General features: G+C 43.8%; 1 long non-coding RNA gene across 21 annotated transcripts in view; it reads right to left on the bottom strand.

Moving 5' to 3' along the window:
* Positions 1 to 27,033, bottom strand: part of LOC112299748 (uncharacterized) — a 198,199-nt gene that overhangs the window by 169,980 nt on the left and 1,186 nt on the right. For 13 of the 21 annotated variants that reach the window (XR_011651337.1, XR_011651333.1, XR_011651326.1 and 10 more), the window contains exon 2: positions 1 to 25,138. This exon is cut by the window's left edge. This is a non-coding gene — a long non-coding RNA (uncharacterized lncRNA). The remainder of the gene's footprint in view (positions 25,139 to 27,033) is intronic. The other 8 variants (XR_011651330.1, XR_011651342.1, XR_011651343.1 and 5 more) reach the window with 8 other exon arrangements.

Consider the following 27,033-nt stretch of genomic DNA (forward strand, 5'->3'; position numbering starts at 1 on the left):
GTGCTATTTATAGAAATATATACCCTTTTGCATGTTACCAAACATGATATGACCTTTCTAAGAATAAATCACATCACAGGGTAATTAGTGATACTGAACATTTATAGATACTTAAGTTAAGATGTCTTGAGAGAAAATAGTTGAGTTACCCACGGCTGAAAATCCTCAAACGTGTGAAACCGCCTAGCTTCAATAGTCAGCCAAATGTCTGCGTCGGAGAGCCAATCACCACAACAGCTCCTTAACCTGTTGTCTTTTCAGCACTGATAAACTACATCTAGTGCTTGAATCCATGAGATGTATACCCAACAGGCTCAATAACAGTGTACTAAAAGAATTGGTGAGTTATCTCCCTATCGATTCAGGCTGATTCAACTCCTTTAACATCTGTGTTACCAGCAAGTAATACAAACCAAACACCAAAGAACATAAGAAATATAATTGCTAGACCACTTTTGTAGATTTAAAAAAAAGTGAGATTTTTTTGTTCTCTCATGTTGTTTCCTGTGTTTGTCTTTGGGAATGTCATTCGGTGTCATTGCTTCCACATACAGAGCTCCCCAAGTCGTTTGTCTAACACCGAACTTCCAAAAAGCCGTAATGCCGTGGGCCCACACGGCAGCACTCTCTCCATCTGTGCGTGTTGTCAGTGTGCACGGAGGAATTCCTGCGTTCCAAATCCTTTACAACCACATCTCCTAGGCCGCCTGCACTCCTCTGAGACAGGGACTATTAGAGAGATCCTGGTGCTGACAGGCGCTGGATGTGTAACCCAATGAGGCTTAGAGAGATTGAGTAGCTTTTCCATGGTTGTATATCTAACACATGTCAAAATCTGGATCTGAACTTGGTCTGGGTCTGACTGCAGAACCCAACTTCCCAATGAATGTCTGCCTCTGGTTCATCTTAGTATCTGCTTATGGCATGTAATGCAGTTGTGTTTAGTATGTGTCAAGAGTTATCTGTTGAAATATACACTCAGTACAAAAACTAGCTGAGATATTGCCTGATGTCAAAGAATAATTCCTGCTTCAAATTAAACTAGAGAACGCTGTACTAAGTTTCATAAAACGTAACAGTGCAGACAATGAAGACGCAAACCAGAGGATAATTAAACTAGAGTCATGTAACCTCCATACCTCAAATCTATCCTAGTCTTTACGATTCCAACTACATTACAGGGAAATCACATAATATTATATCTTCAGACCCCTATATTCTATTGACTATTGGGCTTTCTTCTGAAATAGACTCCAGGTCTCTGCCCCTCCTGAATTGTCTGTGGTTAAATGGGCCAAATCCAGCCATGTTCTGAGAAATGACAACTAAAAGAATAACTTTAAGCACCAAATGCTGTGTAAAAAAAAGGTTCTTTTCTGCCAGCCTCCCCCGCCCCCCAGAGATGTCACACCCAGGTTTTGTTGCCCTCACTGAATTAAATGCACTGAAGTTTTGTTCTGGGAAGACTTCGGGGCCTGCTCTCTCATGTCTGCTAGCAAGAATCCCCTACTTGGTATCCTGAGCGACGGACGGCCAGTCTGTTCAAACACACCAAGACATTTACTGCTGTGCAACTTGTACAAATGTTACCCATTTGGACTACATTTGAAGCACACTAATCTCACAGTAAGCAATTTTATGGTAGGTCTAGAACACCAACAGAACTCTCCTTGTTCTTCCACGATTTTATTTTCCCTCTGGCCAGCAATTTGTTAGAGTGAGTCCTTCCTTTCTTTTTTATTTTTCTTTTGAGTCAGTCCTTTCTATTAGGCCACTCTACCTCCACTCCCAGACTCCAGCTGAGCTCTTCTCTCGCGTCCTGAGGTAAAGAGAGCAAGTCCTTTCCCTTTGGGCCCCAGGTCCAGGCATTTCGAGTCACTGCTCAGCCATGAGCCCCGCCATCTAACCACTCAGAGTCTTCCTTCTCCCTGAGCACACTCTCGGCCCCATTCCTGTTGTTTAGCGTGGGTTCTCATCCCTTGCTAGAAGTCAGTTTCTTCTACAACTGCCAGCATCACCCACTCACCTGACTCAGCAAGTCACACAAATTGCATACTTCAAAAATACCTTAGCTGTCTGTATCTTGAGCACTGTTCTTCCCTTCACATCTGAAGAAAATAAGGCCTGAACATTTGACTGTAGTTTAAGTCCCTGACTCTAGGAAGGCAAACGCCCCCCTTTGTCCATGACTTTTACAGTGAGAAATGTTTCACTACAGACATTAGTTGCTTTTGAATTTATGCAGTCAGAACAAGAGAAAAGCCTTGAAAATACAACAGAAGAGATTCCGCGCTTGCTAATCACCTGGATATTAAAACACTTAAATGTACCACTGTAAATGTTCTAGTTCTGCCAACCTTCAAAAAAAAGAGGGAAAGTTATCTATCATCGATGATATGGTGTTACTTGCCTGAAGGAAGAATGTAGAGTGTTTACAGTCCCTCTGATTTATGCTTTGTTTCCATCATTACTTTAGAAGGTAATCTGATCCACTCTAATGATCCCAGGAACCACTTATCCTTTTCCAAGCATCCACTAGAAGACTGAACCTGGCTTTTGGTACGATCCTTTCTTTAAACTCTTTCCAGAAATGGGCTTCAGAGATTCTCTTTCTAAAATCAACACAAACTGCAGACTTTGAGCTTCTTTAACAATTGGTCACAGAATGTGGATGAAACTCAAAAACTCACTGAAAGCTTTCAAAGCACAACACTGAGCGAAGATGCAGAGATAAGCACAGCCTCCTGACACCACCAGAGCCCGCTGGCTTCTGTCCATGGGGGTCCCGAGCTCCAGAAGTAACTGCTCTCTATCTGACTTTTTTACTTTGTCAGGATCATCCACTCAAACAGCCTTGATATGTCATTGTCATCATTGCTTAGAGCTTTAAAGAAAAATGCCTTTTACTGGCATAACACAGAGGATTGAAAAATTCCAAAGAATTTATAGGTTAAAAAAAAAAATTTAGCCCTGACCGAGAGCTGGCCCCACTCAGCTCTCTTTCTCTGTTGCTGTCATGGACGTTCCAACCACGTCCATGGTGATGGTGTGACACATTCAGACCATCAAAGCAGATTTGCACTATGCTAAAATAAAGACCTTCCATGCCCGGCTGGTGCGGCTCAGTGGATTGAGTGCCAGCCAGTAAACCAAAGGGTTGTTGGTTTGGTTCCCAGTCAGGGCACATGCCTGGGTTGCAGGCCAGGTGCCCAGTAGGGGGTGCATGAGAGGCAACCACATATTGATGTTTCTCTCCCTCTCTTTCTCCCTCCCTTCCCCTCTAAAAATAAATAAATAAAATATATATTTTTAAAAACAAAGACCTTCCCTCTACCCTTTATCTGTAATCTACCTCTATTTTAGGTTCATTTTTATTAAAATGTAGTCTATACTCATTGTCTCTACTCATTAAGGACCGTTAAATGACACTATGTAACAATTATTCTCACTGAGCGCCTCTGACTTGGTCAAATCCAAAAGCCCCATTTTACATCTCACTCCCCCACCCCCACCTTGGCATAGGATATTCACTACTTCCCTTTCTGAATCTGTTCTCAGACAGTCTTTTCCTGAGTACGCCCTCTAAGTGTCGAAGAGTCTGGAGTCCACTGCTCAGCTGCCTCTCCTTTTCGCAACATCACCACTTACTGCACGACTCCACACTCTGTATCTCTCGCTCCTCAACTTCGGAGTCACCTTTCCAACTGTCTGCTGCTTATCACCATTTGGATACCCCATTCCCAAATGTCCAGGCAGAACCCAAGGTCTCCTTTGTACTTTCCTATCCACAGGTAAAAATCTACAACAGTTTCCTATTTTCCCATTTCTCTCACAACTGATCTTTACAGCTGCAGTCACTAAATTTCACAGATTCCACACCCCAAAATCATACTCTCCACTGTCTTCTCTTCCACGTCTCCACTGTCAATGCCTCAATCCAGGCCCTTCATCTAACTCATTCGGACTGTTGTACAAACTTCCTAAGTAGGCTATTCTCTTCACTTTTCCCTTCCAGTCCAACTTCCACACTGCTGTCAGGCTTTTTACTAAAGTGTGACTCTGGCCCTGACTGGTATGGCTTGGTGGGTTGGGCACTGTTCAACAAACCGAAAGGGCATCGCCAGTTTGATGCCCGGTCAGGGCACATGCCTGGGTTGCAGGGAAGGTCCCCGGGTAGGGTCGTGGAAGAGGCAACCAATCGATGTTTCTCTCCCTCTCTTTCTCCCTCCCTTCCCCTCTCTCTAAAAATCAATATATAAAATGTTTTAAATAAATAAAAACTGAAATGTGAACCTGCGCCATTTCTCTGATTTTAAAACCCCCAGAAGTTCCTCATGGCCACCTCAGCAAAGACCAGCTACCAGCATTACACACAGGGCTCCTTCTGATCTCATTTCCCCACTGCTCTCATGAGCTTCGAAAGCTGCTCAGCTTCTCAAAAAATGATCCTCATACCTCTACAGCTTGGTACGTGCTCCTCCTCCTCCTCCACATGGTGAGCAACTACATCCTCTCAAAGCCGCACTCAAATGCCAGTCTTCCCAGACCTCGCCAGGCCAAATTAATGACCTGTTTCCCGGGCAGTCTGTGCACGAGGCCTGTGTGGCAGCGCTTACCGCCCAGCATCCTACTCACTTGTCTCTTGCTCCCAAGCTGTCACTGAAACCTACTCAGTGGAACACCCCAAGACCAGGATCTGTCCTTGCTCATTTTCCATGCCCCCCAGATTCTTTGAGGCTCATGTGGTGTCTCTCTCTCATCCCAGATCTTCCCGTCATCAAAGCTCGGTGCCTTCACTGCCACACTGATGGACTGTGGTGAGTGTGTCTACTACAAAGTGTGGGAAAATCAGTCATCTGTTTATTCAACTAACATTTATTGGATGTGGGACACCCAGATGAGTAAGACTCGACCCCTCCTACTGGAGAGTTCCCGGTCTGGTAGGGAAAACAAGCTCACGAACAGACGTTCATGCAACATGTTGTAGAAGCCCAGCGACACGGTTACTCCAGGACACTCTGGAGACAGAGGCATGGGGGAGGACCAGCAATGCAGCAAGCGCGGGGCACTGAGAGTAGACAGGGCCCCTGGAGGGATCTTCTGGGCCTGACGGCACCCGACGTGAGCGCAGAAAACGTAAGGGAAAGAGGACAGAACAGGATGGGTGGGAAAACAGGAAAAGATATACCAATTAACTACATTAAGTTTTTGTCAGATACCCACATACAAATAGAGTCATGATATAAAACATAACATCTATCTGATGTAATATCTACCTGATTATATCATACCATGCCTTTTAGCAAATATATCCAGATTTTGACTTGTGAAAACAAACCGCACAATCTGTGATCACCTGAAACACTCCTTTCTCACTCCCTCTTTTCTGTCTTCTCTCTGACACCCACTGACAGAAAGAAAACGTTTAACACATGTAACGAAAACCACATGTAAGAACCTCCATGGCTGTACTGGCATATCTGGAGTCCGTGCCTCTGTCTTCCTGCCCCCTTCACTCGCGCTCTGTGCTGTCCACACCGAAGTCTCTCAGGCTCGTGTCCTAGCCGTTCTCAGCGTCCCCTGACCCCTTCCTCCCCGTCCCACGCTCGCCTCCCAAGCATGCTGCGGAACCAGGCTAAATCAATTAATGCCCCCCGTTCACCCAACGGTGATGTTACCCAGAACATGCATACCATTTTTGTGCTAAAAAGAATTTGTAACAGCAGTTCTTTTTCCACAGCATAAAGTCTACCCTTTAATTTGAAACCACAGGTATTACTGTTACTGTGATTCACTCTGTAAGTCTTTGGTGGGCCTCAAGTTTTTATCTTGAAAGAAAATAACCCTATCAGAAAAGAAAAAATCAAACAATCATCATCATCCATGTAGCGGAGAAAACTCAGTATTTAATTTCTGGCTTTGCTGTTTTACTATATAATTTCCCTGGTCCATTTAACCTCAAATCCTAATAGAAATCCTGAAACATACTACATCACATAGAGTAATTTTTGAAGTATTCTCATGTGTTTGCTACATCTTATTGACAATTATTTTACTAATTTGAAAACTGATTAAATACATGTACAGACATGGAACATAAAATCCAAAATCATCTTTCAATTCAGTATTTACATTTGTCAGTTACTATTTAACTTTTACTATGTATTAATAGCATCCCTACAACTTCAGTTAACAAGGCATATAAATACCACCATTGTACTTGAAATTAGGAGGAAAGGGAGAGAAAAAATAGGTGATCCCTTATCTGGAACCTGATCCTAAAGTTATGGGGGAAAGGGAAGGAGAACAGAGGGGGAGAGGAAGAGCACAGGTAAGAGTAGTTCAAAGCGAAGCGGAAAAAATTAGCCAGAAGTTAATTTCACTTACAGTGAAGAGATTCCCTGAAAACAAGAGGTAAAATGCTCCTCCATCCCTGGACCGGAGAGCTGAGTAGCAGTGCCATTCCAGGGAGGCTTGGTGGTGCTAGAAGGAAGCAAGACGGGTGTGAGCTCTCCAAGTCTGAGTGATGAAAGGCAGGCCAGCCACTCATCCTCCCACCTCAAGCACTTTTTAGAAAGTGAATCATCAAATTAAACGTTATAATCCAATTTCCAAAATTGTTCTACTCCACTTAAACTGCTGTCACCTCTAATAATCTTACAGGCAAATGCATTTGTCTCAAACATCATTCTCTTCGGATTCTGTAACATCTGAAGCTCCTGGTCACTCCACCTTCTCTGCTCCTGACAGGAACACAGCTGGCTCCCCATCCTCCAAGGCTGCAGAGTAGCTCCTGCCCCTAATCAGTCTGAAAACCACTGTCTCCCCAAAGGTGTGGTCCTCCCGAGCTCTGGCCTCTCTGCGTACTCATCCCTTGAAGAACTCAACCATCACTTTGGGAGGACAAATGTGAACTTCTCCCTCTTTGGGTAGACATTTCAGCATGAACCACGGTTCTACAGTTTCAACTGCTTGGGAATTTCCCCTTAAATGTCTAAAACCAAAGGAGCACCCTTGTCCCCTCAAAACTGGTTTCTCTTTCCAGTTATTACATGCCTGATCATTCTTCAGATCTGGACGCCTTGAGACTACTACTTACTCTAATCTTCCCCTCTCTCATCGTGCCGCACCCCTGTGTCCTACCCGCCCCTCTCCCATCTGCCTTGACCGACTCCATCACTACCTCCCCGCTGGATTACTTCACTAGGATCTACCTCCCATTTCTGTCTTCAGTTCATCTTCAGCACTGCTGCCGGTTTAATCTTCCACTAGATACCATGGCTTTTTCCCTCTTCAGAGTCATACTGTTGCTCTCCTCTTCAGAACACAGATAAACGTGGTAGTTTTAAAGTATGTTCCCAGATTCTTTGACACTTCCCTTCTTTCAAGGAGGAATCCAGGCCCCTTCCCCTTGAACGTGGACTGAACTCGCTGGCTTACTTCTAAGGAGTAGAATGTGGCAACAGTACTGCCTGAGTCCAAATCCCTGCCCCACAGAAACCAGTAGAGATAATAAATGTTTACTGGTATTCTAAGCCCTAAATTTGAGGGTGATTTGTTACATGGCAATAGATCAGTGACTCAGAAGGGCTCTCTGCAGCCGAGCAGATCAAGTCCACACTTTTAAGGAACTCAAGGTCTTCCGCTAACTGCCTTTACTTTACCTTTGAAAACACACACACTGCTTCAGTTTCAGGCCAGTGAGTCCACTGACCCCACGTGACACGATAAAATTCCACCTAATCTCACAGGAAACGTCCTTCTTGATTGTCCCCACTAAACTAAATTTAATGCTTTCTTTTAGTCTAAATTCAAAGTCTACTTACCAAAGAAATTTTCCTATTTTTTAATATATATAAAGAAACATCTATCTGAATTCTAAAACTATATTTAAGTTATGTAAGCTATAAATCATGGTTTCGATATCTTTATACTCCCCATATTAATGGATAAATAGATATAAACATTTTGTTTAGAATTAACTTTCATGAGGCTTCTTTCAAAAAAAGGTTTCAATGTCTTCAACCATGAACATATGTAATAAAGTTTACTTGATTTTACAAGCACCAAACAGTTTGAGGGGATAATTTGGTAGAATTTATTACAAAAAATATATACATGGTCTATGAGTAAGCAATTCAATTTCTAGGAATCTATTTTACACATGTAGTAATACAAGTAAGCAACATATAGGTACAAGGATTCACCCCACAGTCTGTAATAGGGATAAATCAGAAGCAACATGCAATACACCAATAGAGGAAAAATTAAATTAGGGTACAATGGACTACCGTGGATCCATTTTTAAAAATGCAGTAAGTCTGCAGGTATTAACCTGTTCATATCTCTGTGATACATTAAATTAAAAAAGCAAGTTTTGCCCTGGCCAGGTGGCTCAGTTGGTTGGAGCGTCGTCCTGTACATCAAAAGGTTACAGGTTCAATCCTGGGTCAGGGCACATACCTAGGTTTTGAGTTCAATCCCCAGGCGCGTACAGACTCAGCTGATCAATATTTTTCCTCACATCGATGGTTCTCTCCCTCTCCCTCTCCCTCTCTCTTCCTCTCTCTCTCTCTCTCTCTCTGAAATCAATAAACATATCCTTCTTCCTTGGGTGAGGTGTTTTTTTTTTTAAGCCAAAAGAAAATTTTACAAAGAAAATATTTAACTGTGTAAAACCCATCTGAGAAAAACTTTAAAACATTCCTAAAAAGGCACAAATAAAGACTTTAGCAACTAGAAAGATATTTCCTGTTTTGGTATATACCAAGTCAACATCAAAAGATGTATAAATTCAATGTAATCCCCATAATAATGCTAGACAATTGATACTGACCCTCCTACTAAAAATACATATGCACGAACAGCCAGGAAAACACGAAATGCTGGAGAGGAGGACCGGTCCTTCCAGATGTTAAATTACACTTAAAGACTCTAACGGAAAGTGCGCTACTACTGACCCGTAGCAGACGAGCCAGTGGAGTAATACAGAAAGTTCCAAACCAGACTCCAATACAGATGGAACTTCAGCACACATGTAAAAAAGGCCACATCTGAACCTCACTGGGGTAAAATCGACTTTTTAATGAATAGCTAAAATAACTGATTAGCCATTCTGAAAGATAAAATGAGATCCATACTTTATAGCTCACACGAGAATAAATGTCAAATGATCTAAATGTGAAACAATGAAGTCACCCAAGGACTAGAGAGGAAAAACGGTGAATTCTTTTCTAACCTTGATGTAAGGAAAGACGTGCTCATCAAAATCGGGAAGAATAAAAACACATAATTCGATTACATAAAATTTTTACATAATTAGATTATGTAGTTTTGGGGGTTTTTTTGCCACCCGTACATGCCCCAACCAAGATCAAATCCGCAGCCTAGGTGTGTGCCCTGACTGGTGATGAAACCCACAGCCTTTTGGTGTGTGGGACGACGCTGCAAACAACCAGCAACAGGCCAGGGCTGATTACGTAAAATTTCTAGCAACATTCTTTACATGGCCAAAAAAAAAAAAAAATCATTAGCAAAAGACAATAGATAAAATGCGAGAGAATATTTGCCTCATATCACAGATAAAGGGCTAAAATCCAGAATACATAAAGAACTAAAATTGAGGAAATAAAGAGTAATAAATTGACAGAAACATGGGCAGAGGAAATGAACATACACACACACATGTGCACACACAGTCACACACATCTCTCCCTTAAACATATGAAAAGACATTCTATTCCGCTCATAAAAGAAATACAAATTGAAACTGCACAGAGAGCTATTTCTCACCTATCAGACTGACAAAAATTAAACAGCGTAACAAATAACAAGTCCCTCTTGGTTAGGCCACGGGGAAACAGGCACTCTCATAAAGAACTCTTTGGAGAAAGGGCTGCTTCCGGGGCCAAGGCCAGCAAAGCACAGAGGACCACTCTGTGCCAGAAAGTGAGGATGTGTCAAAAGGATATCATGGCAAGTTTGAAGGGGCTCCCACTGGCCAAATCCAGGACAATTTGAACATCAAAAATAAGTAATGATAATAAAATAATTTTAAAAATAAGAATCCATGCATCTACTGATGTAAATAAATGACAAGTAAGGGAACAGTCCTCTTTGTGGCAGAAAACCAACAAAAAAATGAAGAGGGAATGACGTAATTTTACATCACCATCAGGAAATCATCGTAACAACAACTTATTCAGGCAAGAATCACCCATGGATTCTAAGTCCCACAGGTAGAAGTCTGAGGAGTAACGGGGTGTTAACTAGAAACCTCGCCTCACAAGATACACTGTCTGAAAGGGAGGAAAGAGTGGCCACCCTGGACAGACCTGGTAGACCACGCCTCAACCACGTGACCGGAGTTAACCTCACCAGCAAGTAGGACCGGACTGACAGACGTCATGTGCCTCTGAATACGATGCCCTGGGAACACAATGTCCCTTGTATAACACTTTTGCCAAAAGTTCAAAACCGGAATCTAACAGTGAGGAAACTTCAAACAAACCAAAATTGAAGGCATTCTAGTAATAATTTGCTCACGCTCTTCCCAAACGCCAGTGCCGTGAAACCTAAAGACCAAAAAACTGTTTCAGATAAAAGGAGAACACGTGTAACATGTCATCCAGGATTCTCATACTGTAAAGACATTTTGGGAATAATTGATGGCATCTGACTAAGGTCTGTATTTAGATAATATTGTTGTGTCAGTGTTAACTTCCTAATTTTAGAAAAGGAATAAACCTTATTGAAGAAGAAGAATAAACTTAATAAACTAGGTGGGGGAAAAAATAAGCTCTGGCCAAGAATGCATAATGTGAATCGAACAATGAGGAAACATCAGACAAACACAAAATGAGAAACTTTCTAATACTAATAAAAAGGCCAGGTACTCTAGTCTTCAAAAGTGCCAATTTGATAAAAGGCAAAGAAAAATGGTGGAAATATTCCAGATCAAAGGATATTAAATAGACGTGACAACTACATGCGACATATAACCCTAGATTGGATTTCATACCATAAGGAGGGGAAAATGTGATAAAGGACTTTCTTGGCCCAAGTGACAAAACTGTGATTGAGACAGCATGTTAGGTTAAAGTATTTTAAGAATATAAATTCATGAAGCAGTAATGGATATGTAAGCAAATATCCCTGTTAGGAAATACACACTGAAATATTTAGGGGCAAAGGGCCATAATATATATAACATTTTTAAATGATTCAGAAAAAAATATATATATACACGTACATAAATATAAACAGCAAGAAAATACTCACAAATGATAAAGTAAATGGGAAATGTTAGTAAGTAAAAATAAATGTTCTTTGCATTACCCTCAGGTTTCCTCCAACTTTTTAATTTTTAATGGTAATCCTCTAAGTAAAATTATTCAGAATTATTAAATAGATAAAATCAATAATCTTAAAAAAAAAACCTACCTTAAGGGAGTTAGGGTTTAACATACTTTAAAAATAACTCTATTTCTCGTGTTCATTTGAGAGGTAAGGTAACTCGAAATGACCATGTTATATCCTCAGGAAACACAAGTGGAAAGAAGCTGAAATTCTGCAGAAGAAATTCTGTTGCATGTGGATAAGATCATTAGCTTCTCCAGAGTCAGGCTACTCGGCTCTGAATTTGGACCCCAAGCCCTAAGCTCTCCTAAGCTTTGATGTTCCCCTCCTTAAAGAAGGAATGGCAGTAGTGTCTATTCCCTAGGGTCACTGTGGGGTTAGTAGAATAATAAAAGAAAAGCATCTTAGTCAAGTGCCTGACACATGGTAAACACGCATTACTGTTACTGTTATTTCTGTCTTGTACTGTAACATACCTGGCACAGGGTCGCGGGGCCTTTGATAACGGATTACAAAGGGAGCTGGAGAAGAGTTCGTCATGTGTATCCAGCACCACACTCTAGTAAAGATGCTGTGATTTTACGCACCAGGTTTTTAGGCAGACCAGCCCTGGAGTGAAAAACGTTCTCTATCAAATTCCTGTACCTTGATGGAAATACCGATTAAAATGTCCAGTTTTTCCCCACCTTATTTCTGCGTTCACCAAGTAAAGTTACTATCTACAGTTTCTCCTTCCAACAGGCTGGCCACAGTACATCTGCCACTGTAAGTTAACACACTAGGATATTTAATCTCCTGTAAATGTGTGTAGCTTGGTTAGCTTCACTCAGTCTCACAGTCCCCATCAACTCTGAATGAACTGATAAAATCGTATTTCTTCACCTGCAAAGTCTCACCCTAGACTCGTGATCAAAAGGTGCAGTGTTCCTCTCCTCTCAAAGGCCTGCCTGTGCAATCAGTGGCTTCTCTCCCTGACAGGAATTTAACTACCACTGTTGAAATGTTAACTTTCCAGAAGCATCTGTCAAGGGCAGACCATCTGTCTCCATTAACTCGAGGATGCCTAATGGACACGGGGAGCAAGTCAACACTCACTGATTAATAAACACTGACCTTCAAGAGAAAAGGCACTAAGTACCAATCAATAACTTTGTGTTAATCACATGAAAACAGAAAATAAACTGTGGCTGCATTAACTCCAAAATCAATTTTAACTTTTCATGCAACATATTTTGAAACACTGCAAAATAATTTTTAAGCATAAATATCACAAGTTCACCATATAATTACATAAAAACTACCACACAAAATAATCAAATTGCTATCAAATAAAAATACTAACATTTACTCAATAAGGTTTTCCTTTAATTTTCATGTATTTTTTCACATAATATCCAAGAATATCTTTTAAAAATGTCAAGAAAATAGCCAAACATTATTCCTAAATGTTGGTTTTCACTTAGCAGCTTTTTAAATGTACTTATCTTTTATCATCAAAGGTAATATGAATATATACAAAATGTAAATTCTCAGACCCATTTGCCATCTTCTGTACTTTCCTACTGAAACAAACTACAAAATTCTATTCTTGTTTCTCATTCTTAGAGGAGGAAAAAAAATTATCCTTTACTCCCAGAGGAATATACAGTGTTCTACATCATCTTCCTTTCTGCTTTTCTCGGTGAAATCCCAGCCTTCCTGGATATCAGACCGGCATCAAATCCCTCCTCTGCACATCAGCAGCTCCTGCAAAAAAACCCCTCTTACTTCACAACATCCTTTTTCCTTTAAAACTGAGGAGACAAAAATTTTCCTCCACTTCTTTGCTTCAGGTCCCATTCTCCAAATTTCCTTTGAAAGAGAAGTGTCCTGTGTGCTACAAAGCTAGTAATAGTGTCAACATAAGTCTACGCTTGCTTATTTACTATTTATTTATTTATGTTGATTTGAGAGAGAGAAGCAGGGAGGGAGGAGGCAGGGGAAAGGACAGAGACAGACAGACACATTAATTTGTTGTTCCACTTATTTATGCATTATTCATGATTCTTGTAGGTGCCCTGACTAGGGATCGAACCCACAGCCTTGGTGTAAGAGGACGATGCTCTAACCAACTAAGCAACCCAGCCAGGGCCTCCTATTTATTTTTAACTAAGTCATTCACATAGCTCAAAATTCAGAAGGTTTAAAAAAAAAAGGGCACTCAGGGAAAAGCCTCCCTGTCCTCCTGCCACCACCTCCTTCTCTGCAAGGCCTAAAGTGTCCGTTCATTTTTTATCCACTGTAGATACAGATGTGTGACAGCTGGTTACGAATTCTCACGCGACTCCTTACAAAGTCTCATTTTTATACTTTTCTATGCCTTGTCCTTACTTAAGACTGTACCTTTAAGAATATAGCATACCAGAATGTTCACACACTTCCTCTCTCTATTTTTATGCCTATATATGACTTCTTAAATATGCGCTCTAGTCTCTTGTCCCATCAATTCATTCAATACACACTGCGCCAGACAAGTCTGCCTGATTTTTAAAAAAGAAAAATAAGTACACATTCAACCCCCAAATTTAATGATTTTCTGTACATTTGACCTGTTACTATATATCAGTGCTAAACTCCTTGGATGTGGAAATTGTACTGTGGTTATACTGAGGAACATCCCCTTTAGCAAGTACTTAAAGGTACAATGTCATGGTCCCTGCAACTCATATGCAAGTGGCTAAGAAAGAGCTACAAATACACACACCACGTCTGATTCAAAACACACACACACACAGTGTGGGGGCCAGTGCGGCAAAATGTTAACTGATTTATCCAGAAGAAGGGCATGTAGGTGTTCAGAGTACTCTTTTTCTAAAGATTTGGAATTTTTCAAATAACAAGATGGGATAAAAAGGTACTTTCACAGGGCCCCCTCATTTGCCACCTTAAAACATACGATGGTCATTTCCCAACTCCCCAGCCTATGTCTTAACATAGCCCAACCGCATCCCTGGCACTCTCCCAAAAGAAAATTAAAATGAGCTCTTTACCTATTCTTAACTGCTGGTCCTGCAAGCTGCTCCGATGTCCTGGCTCCTTGGGGTCCTTGGCCCTTCCCTGTCCTTGTCCAGACCACTGCTGGGGTTCCTCGGACATGTACTGCATCTCACTGTTTCGTGGCCTATGCACTGGAAACTACCCAAAGGAAAATTCTTGGTGAGTAACTCTTTTGTAATTTCCAGCTAATTGTGATGCACATGATAGGTGTTCAAATGTTTTTTGAAAGAATGGGCTTTTTTAAACAAAGAAGAGCATAGGAACTACTCCTGAGCAACAGGGGCAGGTCCCAAAGCTCAGCTACAGTCTCTTAGAAAACCATCTCCAGTCTCCTCGGCGTGCTCCCCACACTCTACACTCATCTCGTCTTTCCTATCCTTGCACATTGTCACAACTGTCCAACTGTCACAACTGTCTCTCTGACCCAAACAAGGACAGATTATCCTACTGAGAATGGAAAAACCTGTTTCACAGCCCCAAATAAGGCCACTCTCCAAGTCAGAATAGCCAAAGTCTCTGAAATTTTATTTATGTGACCTGACTCTGACACTAAAACTGTAAACCATTTGAAAAAAGCACCTGTCAATTACCTGTCTGTGGACTATTCCTCTGCAGGACCTGCCCACCAGTGTGAAGCTGGGGGACCTGCCTCTGAATGTGTTACCCTCCATTAGTCAAGGTAACGCTAGAGACACCTGAACTCAGGCAACTCCCACGCCGACAACCACTTGTGTCTAGGAACACTACACTTCGGAAAAGTTGATTCACTAACAAAACATGCAAATGACACCTACTTAAAAACATAGGAACAATTTCTAACTTGAAACAGACACAAACTGAAACTGTGCAAATGCACAAAAGGAAGAACCCATGTCTGTGTCAATTTCCTCTCCTGAGAACAAGTCACAGGCCTGGAAGGGACCTGAGTTCAACCCTCCCAAACGGAGCTCAGAGAGGTTAAACCCCTAGTCCGACATTTCATAACAACTGAACAAGTCAAGCAAGGTTTCGAACTCACGTACGTTTCTCAGGCTCCTCTGCCCATTTTACCTCTAAATTTCGTAAGTTTAACCTTCTGTCCAAAAGCAGCAGAGTGAGTAGGAAAGTGAAAGACCTGCTTGCGGTCAACGAGGCCATCAACCAGGTGTGTAACGTCACGTAAACTGTCTCACATCTATAAACTTAGATTGAACTGAACTGGCTCTGAAGCCTCTTAGAACTATAATATATTCTGATCCTGGACAGTGGCAAAAGTAATAGTTGGGTATTTAAAACAAATTTAATTCTGTCATATTTTTTATACCAAACTTTGTTACAGTTTAGACAGTTTAAAGGCATTATTTTTAACTAAAAGAACACTTGTGTTTACCAAAAATGTCGTAAGCAGAAAGAATCCTGGAACTCATTGTCTACATGACTATTATTACCTAAATGTTGGAAGAATGGCCTTTTGCCCAAAATGCAAACTTCAATCTGAAACCAATCTGAATGTCTATTTAAATATCCCAAAGAGTGTGGGAAGTTTTACATTTCACATATCTTTTCCACTCAACACATAATATGCTACGTGAATACGTTAAACTCTTTAGAAAGAGTCTGCCCGAGCATGGAATTTTACAGACTACAATAGCCGTAAATGTTAGAGTAGAACTTGTCTTTAGCTCTGGTCTGCTATTAGTTAGGCTAAAGAGATGCCTGTGGTAACCATACAATGTGAGGGGGCTACTCACACCAGGAACGGGGGGGGGGGGGGGGGGGGAAAGCTGAAGAATAAGGAAGGAGAACAGAAGAAACAAGAACGAACCCAAAAGGGAAAAAGGAAGGAAATTGAGAGAGTAAAGAAGACAGAAAGGAAAGAGAATAAGCCAGCAGGAGGAGAATGGCCAAGAATGTCTCATCTGTACCCCAGGGCCTCGGTGCACCAGCACCCCACAAACCGTTCGGATGGACTCCAGACTCCTTTAAGTGCTTTTGTTTGTTTTCTTTTGTTTAGTTTTGGACAGAAAGTCTGCCAAGACAGGACACGTTTACTTGTGCCTGCTCCCAGACTCCATGTCGAGAATTAGGAGGCGTCCAATGTGTGGAAAGTAACACAGAAAGTGCTGCAACCTGGAACACACTGGACTGTTTACCCGGCATGTCCAGGACCTGGCGTGTTCCTGACGAGTCATCTTCCCAGAACTCGGACCTCTTAATTCCAGAAAAGCACAGGGATCCAAAAAGATGTGTTAGTGAGCAACGTGTATATTTATAAAATTGCAATTCAGTGCTTTCAAACAACTGGCACTCTCCAAAAACAACAACAAAATACAGTCAGAAGGGGACATTTCCAGTCGGACTCCCTGGGTGCTGCTGCTCCAGCAACGCGGGCGCCTCCTTCATCAAGGGCTGGGGGCCACGGGACACAGAATGAGCCAGGGTATCATGCCACCATCACGTCCTCCACGCAAGAGCAAATGCTCTTCAGCTGTTATGTGGATACTCATATGGCAAATCATTTTAAAAGTCTTTTTAAAGCAAATCTGTTGTTGGGATATTTCTATTGTTTAGAATCTCAAAGGATCTTCATTCTGCAGGTAACATGAATTGACTAAATTGAGTGTTGATTCATGAACCATATAAAAACCTTGTTCCAAACTGCTAAAGATACACGACAAAGAGTAAACTCCTATGTACCTTTTCAGAAGAGTTACGTTAGTAGCAGAAGGAATCTTAATTCCGAACCCTTTAAAATTCAAGCAAAGGAGGATTTGGGTATTTACTGCCGTAAAAACAGAAGCAGCCTACAGACACAGCAAGCGCTGTAACCTTTCACAAACTAAAAGGCAGAAAACAGACTTCAGGGCTTATAAAAAGTAGGTATTACACAATTTTGAAAAGCTAAAAAATAGAAAATGATGAAAAAAAGGTAATCTTTTGGGAAACAAACAAAAATTATGTATTTTTAGAAAATGGACATTATGTGCAATGAACGCCTGTTACATCAATATAAACACACAAAGTAAAACAATCGTCAGTGACCTTGACAAGGGACAGATAAGAAGCTTGGTGTAGTTGTGAGCATTACAGCAAGACTCAGCACTAATGAAAATTCCCCTAGAAATAGGAAGCAAGCACTCAAGGTCACAGGCCACGTACAATTCTGCAAGAGAAAGATCTGAGGTAGCACTTTTTATGAGCTATTTAAGAATAAACAAAAGTATTAGGCACGATCCCAGAAACTCCCCTAGTTATGTAAATACCGTCAACAAAAGGATGCTTCAGAAGCCCAGCTCCTCCCCATCACGGAGATAAGAAGCAGCATTATCTCCCAAATACCAGGTCAACAAAACTTTCCAAAGTGGAGTGCCCAGGTTCAACTTCAGGTCTCCTGATGCAGACAGCACAAGAACGGAGAAGACTGCCCCTGAGACCCACCCCAAACTCCTGGAGAAAAAAGCAGGCCAGCCACCCTGCCGATGGTCTAATTAAGGAGTCCTGGTTCTCCTGACCCCAGGGTTCAAGCAGCTCTCCACACTGAGCCCTGTCTTGCTTAGCAGGCAACCTTCAAAAAACTAGAGTACTCCTGGTTGGGATTTACAATCCTATCACGATGTGAACGAACTCAATCACAGCACTTTAGGGCCAGAAACTCACTAACGCCTCACTTTACAGACGAGCAGCCGCTGGCATAGACTGGGACACTCTCCCACGATTCAGCAGCTAGTGGGAAATGGAATCCAGTGGAAAGCATGTAAAGCACTAGAACAGAATCCAAAGAGGCAGGCACCCACCAATCATTATTATAAACGCTCTTCTAGCCTCAGTACTCTTTCCACCAAGCTAAGTACGATCAGCCGCAGCACAGAGGACTTCTGACAGGGTAAGGAAGAAGCAAACTTGGAGGTAGGACCAACAGTAAAGGAAATCCACAGGGAGGTTTGGCCCGCCAGAGCCTGGCTGTAAAGAGAAACAGAAATATCAGAAGCCGGAAGAGAGGACCCCCAGGAGATACAGGAGGACAAAGACGTTGTCAAGTGCTAGTACGATTACATCCAAGAAAAGTGACCTAAGTCTCTAAAGCACAAGAGGCCTTAAAAGGTCCTGAGGAAGGGGCGGGGGGCGGGGGCAGGGGGGACTTCAAGAAAGATGGGCGGAGGGGATCACATAACAAACCTCCCTCCCTCGGGCTCCCCAGTGAAAACTGGCCCCTGGGTCACCCCCAGCACTCTTGTGATACAGACGGCCAACCCCAGCTTCAAACTGTCGGGTCTAAAGAATTTGAAACAGCTTCAAGATTTAGTTACAAAGATTGTATCACAGACATTTGAGTCAAGAAATGACTGCAGCCCTGGCCACTGTGGCTCAGTTGGTTGCAGTGTCATACCCATAGACCAGAATATCACAGGTTCAATTCCCAGTCAGGGCACATACCTAGGTTGCAGGTTCAGTTCATTCCAGACAAGAGAGAACTGATTGATGTTTCTCTCCCTCTCTCCCCCCTTCCCCACCTCCCTTCCCCTCTCTCTAAAATCAATAAGCATGTCCTCAGGTGAGGAAAAGGAAGGAAGGAGACAGGAAGAAAGAGAGGAAGGGAGGGAAGGGGGGAAGAGGGTGGGCTGCACATCTGTGTAGCAAAGCACCAGTAGTATCAATACTTTTCAAAGAAATAAACATGAGCTCAAAATCCAAGGCCGTAACTATGAAATGTAGTTTAAAATCAAATACACGGATGCCAAATCAACTCTAAGATTTAAGGCTCAACCATTTTATAAAAGCAGTTAGAACACGGAGAATTTTAAGGTAACGCTATGACTAGCAGATGTAAAAAGCAGTGAGATCTCTCAGCTTCAGCCCAGCTTCGTGGCCTGTGCTACACAAATGTTGTTTCCTAATCCATACAACACACCCAGGAATAAGCACCACATGTGTCTTCCAGAAATTTGACTTAAACTAGTTAATGATCATAGAGCAATCTAAAAAAGTAAACAGTGTGTGAATCCTGGGCATAACTTCGGAAAAGCATTTGATTTTGGTCAAGAGCAGCATCGGGTATTTTGAAGTATTGAGCGAAAATGAAAAGGAAAACTCATTCATTTATTTTCTAACAAAGAAATCTGTGCTATAACTAGTCTTAACATACATAGAAAGTTTTGGAACATTTAAAAACTTAAAACCTGTCATTTTTACCCTCCCATTCTCTACTCCTTACCCATTTCTTCTTTTTTATTTTCCTTGTCTCACATAAGATTATCCCCCCAAAATCTTATTTTTCTCCAGTAAATTCACTCATATTAGAATTTATTACCAAACCTCACTTAAAACTCACCTCAAACCTTGAGTCCATCTGACACTTGGCACCTGGGAGTTGACTTTAACCTGAACACTTCCTGAGCACCACCGGTCAGAATGCCCTGGGCTCTCCGTGCACCTCTCCCCGAAGGGCCCCCAAACATACACGCTGGATAAGAACATTTTCTGGTATCGCCACCTCCTTCCCACCAAATTCCAGCCCCGGAGCCCCTTCATTTAGAAACTGTGGAGCCTCCAGTGTTCCCCAAAGTCCTCAAAATAAGGGACGGCTGTGCCCTGACTCGCTCTTCATCCCCCTGATGGGCACCTCCGTCCTGCAGCCAAGACGCTAGGAGGCAGCTCTCCTCGGAGGACGTCCAGGTTCATGCTATCAGAGTCTGCTGCGGACCCACTCATAACCATTGTACTGAGTGAGCCCACGATTATATGATGTGTCCCCATCATACCCTGTAGCTGTGCATCTACATGATTACATTTAGGTTTAAGGAGCAGCAACTGGTTTTGTCATTTAGTAACATCGGAAATATTTCAATGTATTTTAACTGGAGAACCTACTGAGTACTGGGTAAGAATATCCAGTCCGAGTTTTAAGAGACCCAAGTTTTTGCAAAATACATAGAATTCTCAAGAACTCCCAAAATAAAATTTATTAACCTGCTCTTTATCGTGGCACCTCGACGGCAGTCGGCTGCTTCAGGATGAAGCTGAACAACTCTTTCCAGCCACTGGCTGTCAGGAACGCATTGTAGGGGACAATGAATGCAAACTTCCTACCTTTCGTGAGAAGCATATGGCCACAGAAGTTACTGCTGACGCTCTGGGTGAAGAATGGAAGGGGCGTATGGTTCGAATCAGTGGGGGGAATGACAGACAAGGTTTCCCCCTGGGGCGGGGTGTCTTGACCCAGGTCCACCAGCTGCTGAGTAAGGGGCATTTCTGCTGTAGACCAAGGAGGACTGGAGAAAGTGCAGATCTGTTCAGGGCTGCATCGTGGACGCCAAGCTCAGTGTTCTCAACTTGGTCGTTGTAAAAAAAAAAAAAAGGGGGGGGAGAAAGATACTCCTGGTCTCGCTGATACTAATGTGCCTTGCCACCCGGGGATCAGAAAAGTAAGCAGAACCCGCAAGTTTTTCACTCTATAACGATGATGTCCACCAGTATGTTGTGAGAAAGCCCCTGAACCAACATGGTGAGAAACCAGCACCAAAGCACCCAAGATTCAGCATCGTCACTACTCCACGTGTCCTGCAACGCGGAGGCTGCCTTGTTGCTCTGAAGAAACAACGTATGAAGAAAAGCCAGGAAGAGGCTGCAGAAAATGCTCAACTTCTGGCTCAGAGAATGAAGGAGGCCAAAGAAAAACGCCAGGAGCAGACTGCCGAGAGGCAGGCTGTCCTCTCGGACAGCTTCTACCTCTGAGTCTGAGTCCAGTCAAAAGCGAGGTCTTCCAAGAGTAACAAATAAGAAGAAACATCAGAAAAAATAAATAACCCATTTCAACCTTTTAAAACTCCATTTGCCAGACAGCAATCTTTAAATGACGTTAACATTGCAGACATCAAAGAACAGGTGCTGCCCTCAAAACCGGGGAAAATCAGGTACAGAATCACAGAACTTCAGAGAAAATATTGAACCCACTGGCCCTGAAAATGCCGCCTTCCGACCAGCAACAGCGGCCTCACCCGGAAAGCTGTGAGGCGTGCAGATTATCAGCTCCCACCCCAGACCTTCCGAGTCGGAAACTCTGGTGGGGTCCAGCAGTCCCGTGCTAGCAAGCTCTCAGTGACTCTAACGCACACAGAAGTCTGAGAACCACTCATCCGATCCACCCACTCCCCTGATGAGGAAGATACGAAGCCAGTAACTTCCTTCAATTCTCCTGTCAAGTTAGTGGCCAAGGTCACTAGAGAGGTCCCAATAAACTTTCAAAATGATTCTTATATCATATACCTGAACCCAAGCAGCCCAACAGGATCTTCTAGGCCAACCAGATCCACACTGCAGTGTGATTCTCCTATCACTGCTATAGTGTCAGAGACAGACAGACAGAAATTTTTGAATAACTTACATTTAATATGTAAAGAGAGACTTCACGTTACTGACCTCTCCACAAAAGCAACAACTCAAATCCCCCAGGTGTTTTTTTGTTTGGTCAGTCGGGTTAACTGCTGTTGGTATCAGCAGTGGTGGGTTCTGTCTTGTTTCGGGTGTGTTCTGGTTCGGTTTTGAGGGCGATGACAGTCCTTTCCAGAACACATGTTTTTGATAGTCTGGTTTTGGTTTGTGGGCTTCTCCCGGACCAGAAAGGTTCACACCAAAGGTGTCTGAAGAGCAATCATAACTAAGAACTTAAATCAAGAACTAGGAGGCCAGAAATTGCTGAGAGAGAAAGGAACATCTCTCCCACCCCCCCAAAAAAGAAAACTACGCATTTCTACCTTGGAATACATAGTATGACATTTTTTAAACAACAGATTTATATTTTCATTTATGTTTCACTTACTCTAGAATTAAATCAGTTTTCCTCTGCGGAACACGGAGTGGCAGAATGACAGGAAGCTAACCTGTGCCCCAGGCACAAGGGCAGGCCTGTAATCCAGCCACATGGAGCACCGGGAGGTCCGTGAGCTGCTGTGCAGCAGGGGGAGCCGAGCCGGCATCCCCTTCTTCACGTGCTAGACCCCACGCTGGGCTGCGCCATCGACCCACCAATACGGCATCGACCACATGAAATGAAATCTGTGATTTTCAGCCTCAGGGCTCTCCTTCTAAACAGGTGTTTGATGTATCTCATACCTTTTTATACAAACATTTCTCAGTCTAGTAGCGGTTATCTGCACAGCTAACATCTGTTTCTATTTACGTTTCACATATCCTCTTTGAGTAGTTTATAACTTGGGTGTTAGGATTACCACAGACGGAGACTTAGAGGTTTAAGAAATAAATGTTTCCAGTCCTGTTTCTCATACTGAAGATATTTCCAGTCCTCTTTTCAGACGCCATTAACACATATGCTACCTTTGACTTTACAAACCGAACTTTCTAACAGAATTCAGTGCCTGATTTTATCTCTCTGAAGAAGACTCACGATCAAGTGCACAACACAACAGAAACTACTACTGATTTGACTTACACTTCTAGCTCTCTCTGTAGGACCTGAGCACCAAATCATCTTGGGACTTTATTTTTCAATCCATCATCAAATAAAGTCAAAAATATCATCCAGTAACACCTGTGAATGGAAAGCATAGCGTTAAGCCCTAAAAAATGATTCAAGATTTTTCTTTTAAAGGAAAAATACCTTAGCCTAAGTGTTTACCTGTCAAACACCATACTTAACATAAACAAATCATCTATAATTGCACCACCCGACGGAGTAGCTACTAACCACTTGTGACTATTTACATTTAAATCAATGAGAAGTACATTTCCTAATACTACCCAAATTTCAAAGTGTTCAACAGCCTCGGGTGGCTAGTGACTCTTACTGCTAAGATATTAAAAATATATCATTACGATCATCCTTCTGTCATCTGAGAAAATTCTACAGGACAGTGCTGCTTGAAAACTACCTCTGGCAACACTAAATCTGAAAGTTACAGTGCAATAGAATGTGATGAACCACCTGTACTGGGCTAAGGCACAGAAAGGTATGTCCTTCAGTGATGCGGGGCCATTTCCCCCTTCCTCAATAAACTGAAAAGCGATCGTGTCGAGCCTCTCTCCCAGTGTACGCAAGTAACCAAGAAAAGTTGTGCTGGCCGACTGGTCAACTGCGAACGAAATTAGGAAACAAGTGCAAAACTGGTTTCTCCCCATCCCCATCCTTCCTGTTCCTTCCTAAGAATGTGCTAGCAGTATTTTGTATTCTTTGTGCAAGGACGTGTTTTAGCCTCGTACGTAACTGGCAGCAGAAATGGTGAGGACAGTTAAGAGTGAAGACGGGTGACACAGCCAAAACACCAACACCTACGATGCAACTCAAATTCAATTCGGACCGACGCAATAGGCTTCAGTGTCCACTGTAGACCAGGGACACACAGTAAATAAAATAATCACCATTCGCACCTTTCACGAGTTCAGTTTAGTAGGGGAGTCTAACACGTGAACAAAAGCAGTGTGATATGTTGTGACTCAGGCAGTGGGGCATGCACGTACAAGGCACAGAGGACACACAGGGAGGGTATTTTAAAATGTTTTCTAAGAAGAAACCAGGGGAAATTTCCTGAAGGAGGTACGCAAGAAGCAGAAGAGAAACCTAGGCAGAGCTGTGCAGAGGAACCACAAGTGGTTTGGCAATTGCTGGAGAAGAGTGTTTTTGGTGGTCGGTGGGGAGGAGAATGGAAGGAGGGCCACGGGGCTGGAGAGCTGCTTCCACGCCAGACTCCAACGTGACGTTACTTAGGATTATGTCAAACTCGCCTTTGTAGGTCTGTAAACTTTCCTCACCAAAACTGCAAGCAACATGAAAACCAATCCCTATAACTTGATAAGTAATATGCTTAGCCTGCCACACAGCTCACAATATCAGATAGCAATCACTAGTAGAAATGCCGAGACATTTCTTTGTGACACAGTACCATTTAATAATGCTTATTTAATAATAATAATAAAAAAAACATTTTCATTAAACCCTCCATTGCCAGGGAAATACCCATATTTCCTGTGAGGTTTTTTTTTTTTGGAATATCCCTAGAAAATAAATCACTGAACACATTTTCAAAACAAATGGATTACCCCTGTATTTAAATATTCCCTCCGAGAGTTTATCTGACCGGGAAACAAATGAAATAAATCAAAGGGAGAAGGGGCTGTAGAAGGTTTGCTTTTGTACTGCAGACCAACGTAGTTGCTTTTCTCCAAAATTTACATGGCAGAATACATGCTACTCTGTACCCTGCCTGGTACTTTCTGCTACATCCAGCCGGCCACCACCAAAACTGTATCGTGCCCAGCAACATAAAGGACTTCTGTGGCTGCTCACATATATCCTTGGAAAACATCTGCCTCTTCTGGACTCTAACCCTGCATTTTACATGTATGTTCAAGTGTCAAAAACAAAAAACACCCACAGAATATGTTTTCTTCAAATTACTGGGGTCCCCTCGCTCTTCTCTTAAAAAAAACAAAAAACAAAAACCAAAAAACACTCCTTGAAATGTTGGTAGTCTATAGGCCTTAATGGATTGACCCAGTGATTCTCCTCACTTTAATACAAGCAAAACTTTTCAGATAAAATTACGTAACATACAAATACATCTACATAAACTCTCTGGCCCACAGGCAAACACATAATTAGTCCTTGTCACACAAACAGGTGGTTCTTAGGTAAAGGTGTATTTTTAATGCACAATATATAATGGTTGAATATGAGTTCTGGAGTCAGCCTACCTGGGTACTAGTCACAGATCGTCACTGACCATTTTAACTTCGGGAGCTTCAATCTGCCCAACTGTAAAATGGGGAAACAAGGTTATAGCAAGGACGTACATCCATGTCTGCGTAGTCACAATGCCTGCCCGCACTTACTGACCCACCCCACGTAGAGACTGAGCAGTGAGTGTTAGCTATTTTCACCATTTCATCCCTAAAGGTGGATGGTTTAACAACTAACTATTCCATCAAGCTGGTCACCTCTGTAAATTGTCATTCTTCATGCATCGAAAGCACTTATGGAAGGGTTGGTTTTGTTTTTAACGCACGATGCCCAAGCCCTACTTGGATTTGGGTTCAATTGGTCCTGAATTGGGTGGGGCACCGCAGTCCTTTCGAAGCTCTCGAGTTGTTTATAATGTGCAGCCAAGACTAAAAACCACATATAGACAAAACCATTTAGTCTATACGCCCAGAGATACACACACGGGTAAAGTCTGCTGAATTTCTTCTGCCCGAAGCAGTGCACAGGCGGCCCCCCAACCCGGATGGACAAGGCTCACCTGGCTGCTGTGATGACGAACTCATGAGTGCCGCGGGGTTTACACCCACGCCCGCATACCGCTCACGGAGGTTCAACTTGACCCCCGGCGCAACCGGGAACTGTCTGGGGCACACGCCCCCTCGCACCTTCCCCCGCAGCCTCCGAGGACGCCAGGCCCTCGGGACCGTGCGTCACAGCGCCCTCCCCTCCCGCCCACGGCACGTGACTCGACACGCGCCAGCTGCACGCGGACTCCAACAAAACAAAAACAGAGGAGGCCTGGCAGCCGGGCGGCGGTGGCGGCGGCGGGGCGCGCGGGGGTGGCGGGGAACGGGCGCGCCCCCGCCGCCACTGCCCGGCGCCGGGGCCGCGCCGCGGGCCGCGCGCCCAGGCAGACCAGGGGCGTGAGGGCAGAGGGCGCCACCCTGTTTACCGACTTTACTCCGGGCGGTCCCCGCCCGGAAACGGTCTCCCGGGAGAGGGCCTTGGAGTGCGCACCCACCCGCGGGCCGGGACGCTGCTCGCAATAAAACCGTCGCCACGGCTCTGGGGTCGGGCTCGCGCGAGTCTGCGCTCCTCTCAGCCCGCCACCCACGGCGGCTTCGTGTCAGCCCCCTTCACGACTCTGCTACGCACTTCGCCCTCCGGTCTCAGCTCCAGTGCTTCCGCAGACCACCCTCACGTGGCCGCCTCCTCCCTGGCACGGCACTCCCCCGCGCCAAGGGCTGCGGACCCTCCCGCACCTCGGGACCCCGTGTCGGCTCCCACCCCGCGGGACGCCACCCCTTTCGGACCACCCAGCCCACCTCTCTCTTGCCGGGGTGCAGGGAGAAGCTGTCAGAAAGCTAGCTTTCCACATGACGAAGCTCACCTCACCCTTAAAGCATCCCCACTCACCCTTCAGCCTAGCTTCCAGCTAAATCAGATACTTAAACCCGGGGTAGGGGCAGGGTGGGAATGTACTGAATTTTCTCCCTAATTCCCCAAACACAAGACGCAGCTCTGCCCTTCCACTTGCCTTCCCACTTCCCTGGTCTCCCCCGATGCAATTTACAAATAGAAATGCCCACCCACCACCACACCTGCTACTCCACCTGCCCTCTGGCCACCTGGGGACCCACTCCGCCCGCCCGCAGGAGCCCGCGCCCCGCCGCGGTGGGAGCGATACCGTCTGGTCCCCCAGATCAAGAGGGAGTGAGAGGGGACAGGCATCCCCCTCGCCCCGCCCGGGAGCGCTGTCCTCCCGTCCCGCAGCTCCCGAGCAAAGCAAGGCATCCTACGTCCCTCCTAGCGAAAGGAGTAGCAGGAGGCCCGAGAGCCGGGCGCTTCTCCCTTTAAGAACCCAGGCGCCGCGTCCTCTGTAAGCACCCCCCACCCCCGAGCGCGCCTTATTTCTGGTAGACAGCAAGGTGGGGTTGGTGGGAGAAACG

Source organism: Desmodus rotundus, chromosome 6 (assembly GCF_022682495.2).
Source record: "Desmodus rotundus isolate HL8 chromosome 6, HLdesRot8A.1, whole genome shotgun sequence".
In the NCBI taxonomy this organism is placed as follows: domain Eukaryota; kingdom Metazoa; phylum Chordata; class Mammalia; order Chiroptera; family Phyllostomidae; genus Desmodus; species Desmodus rotundus.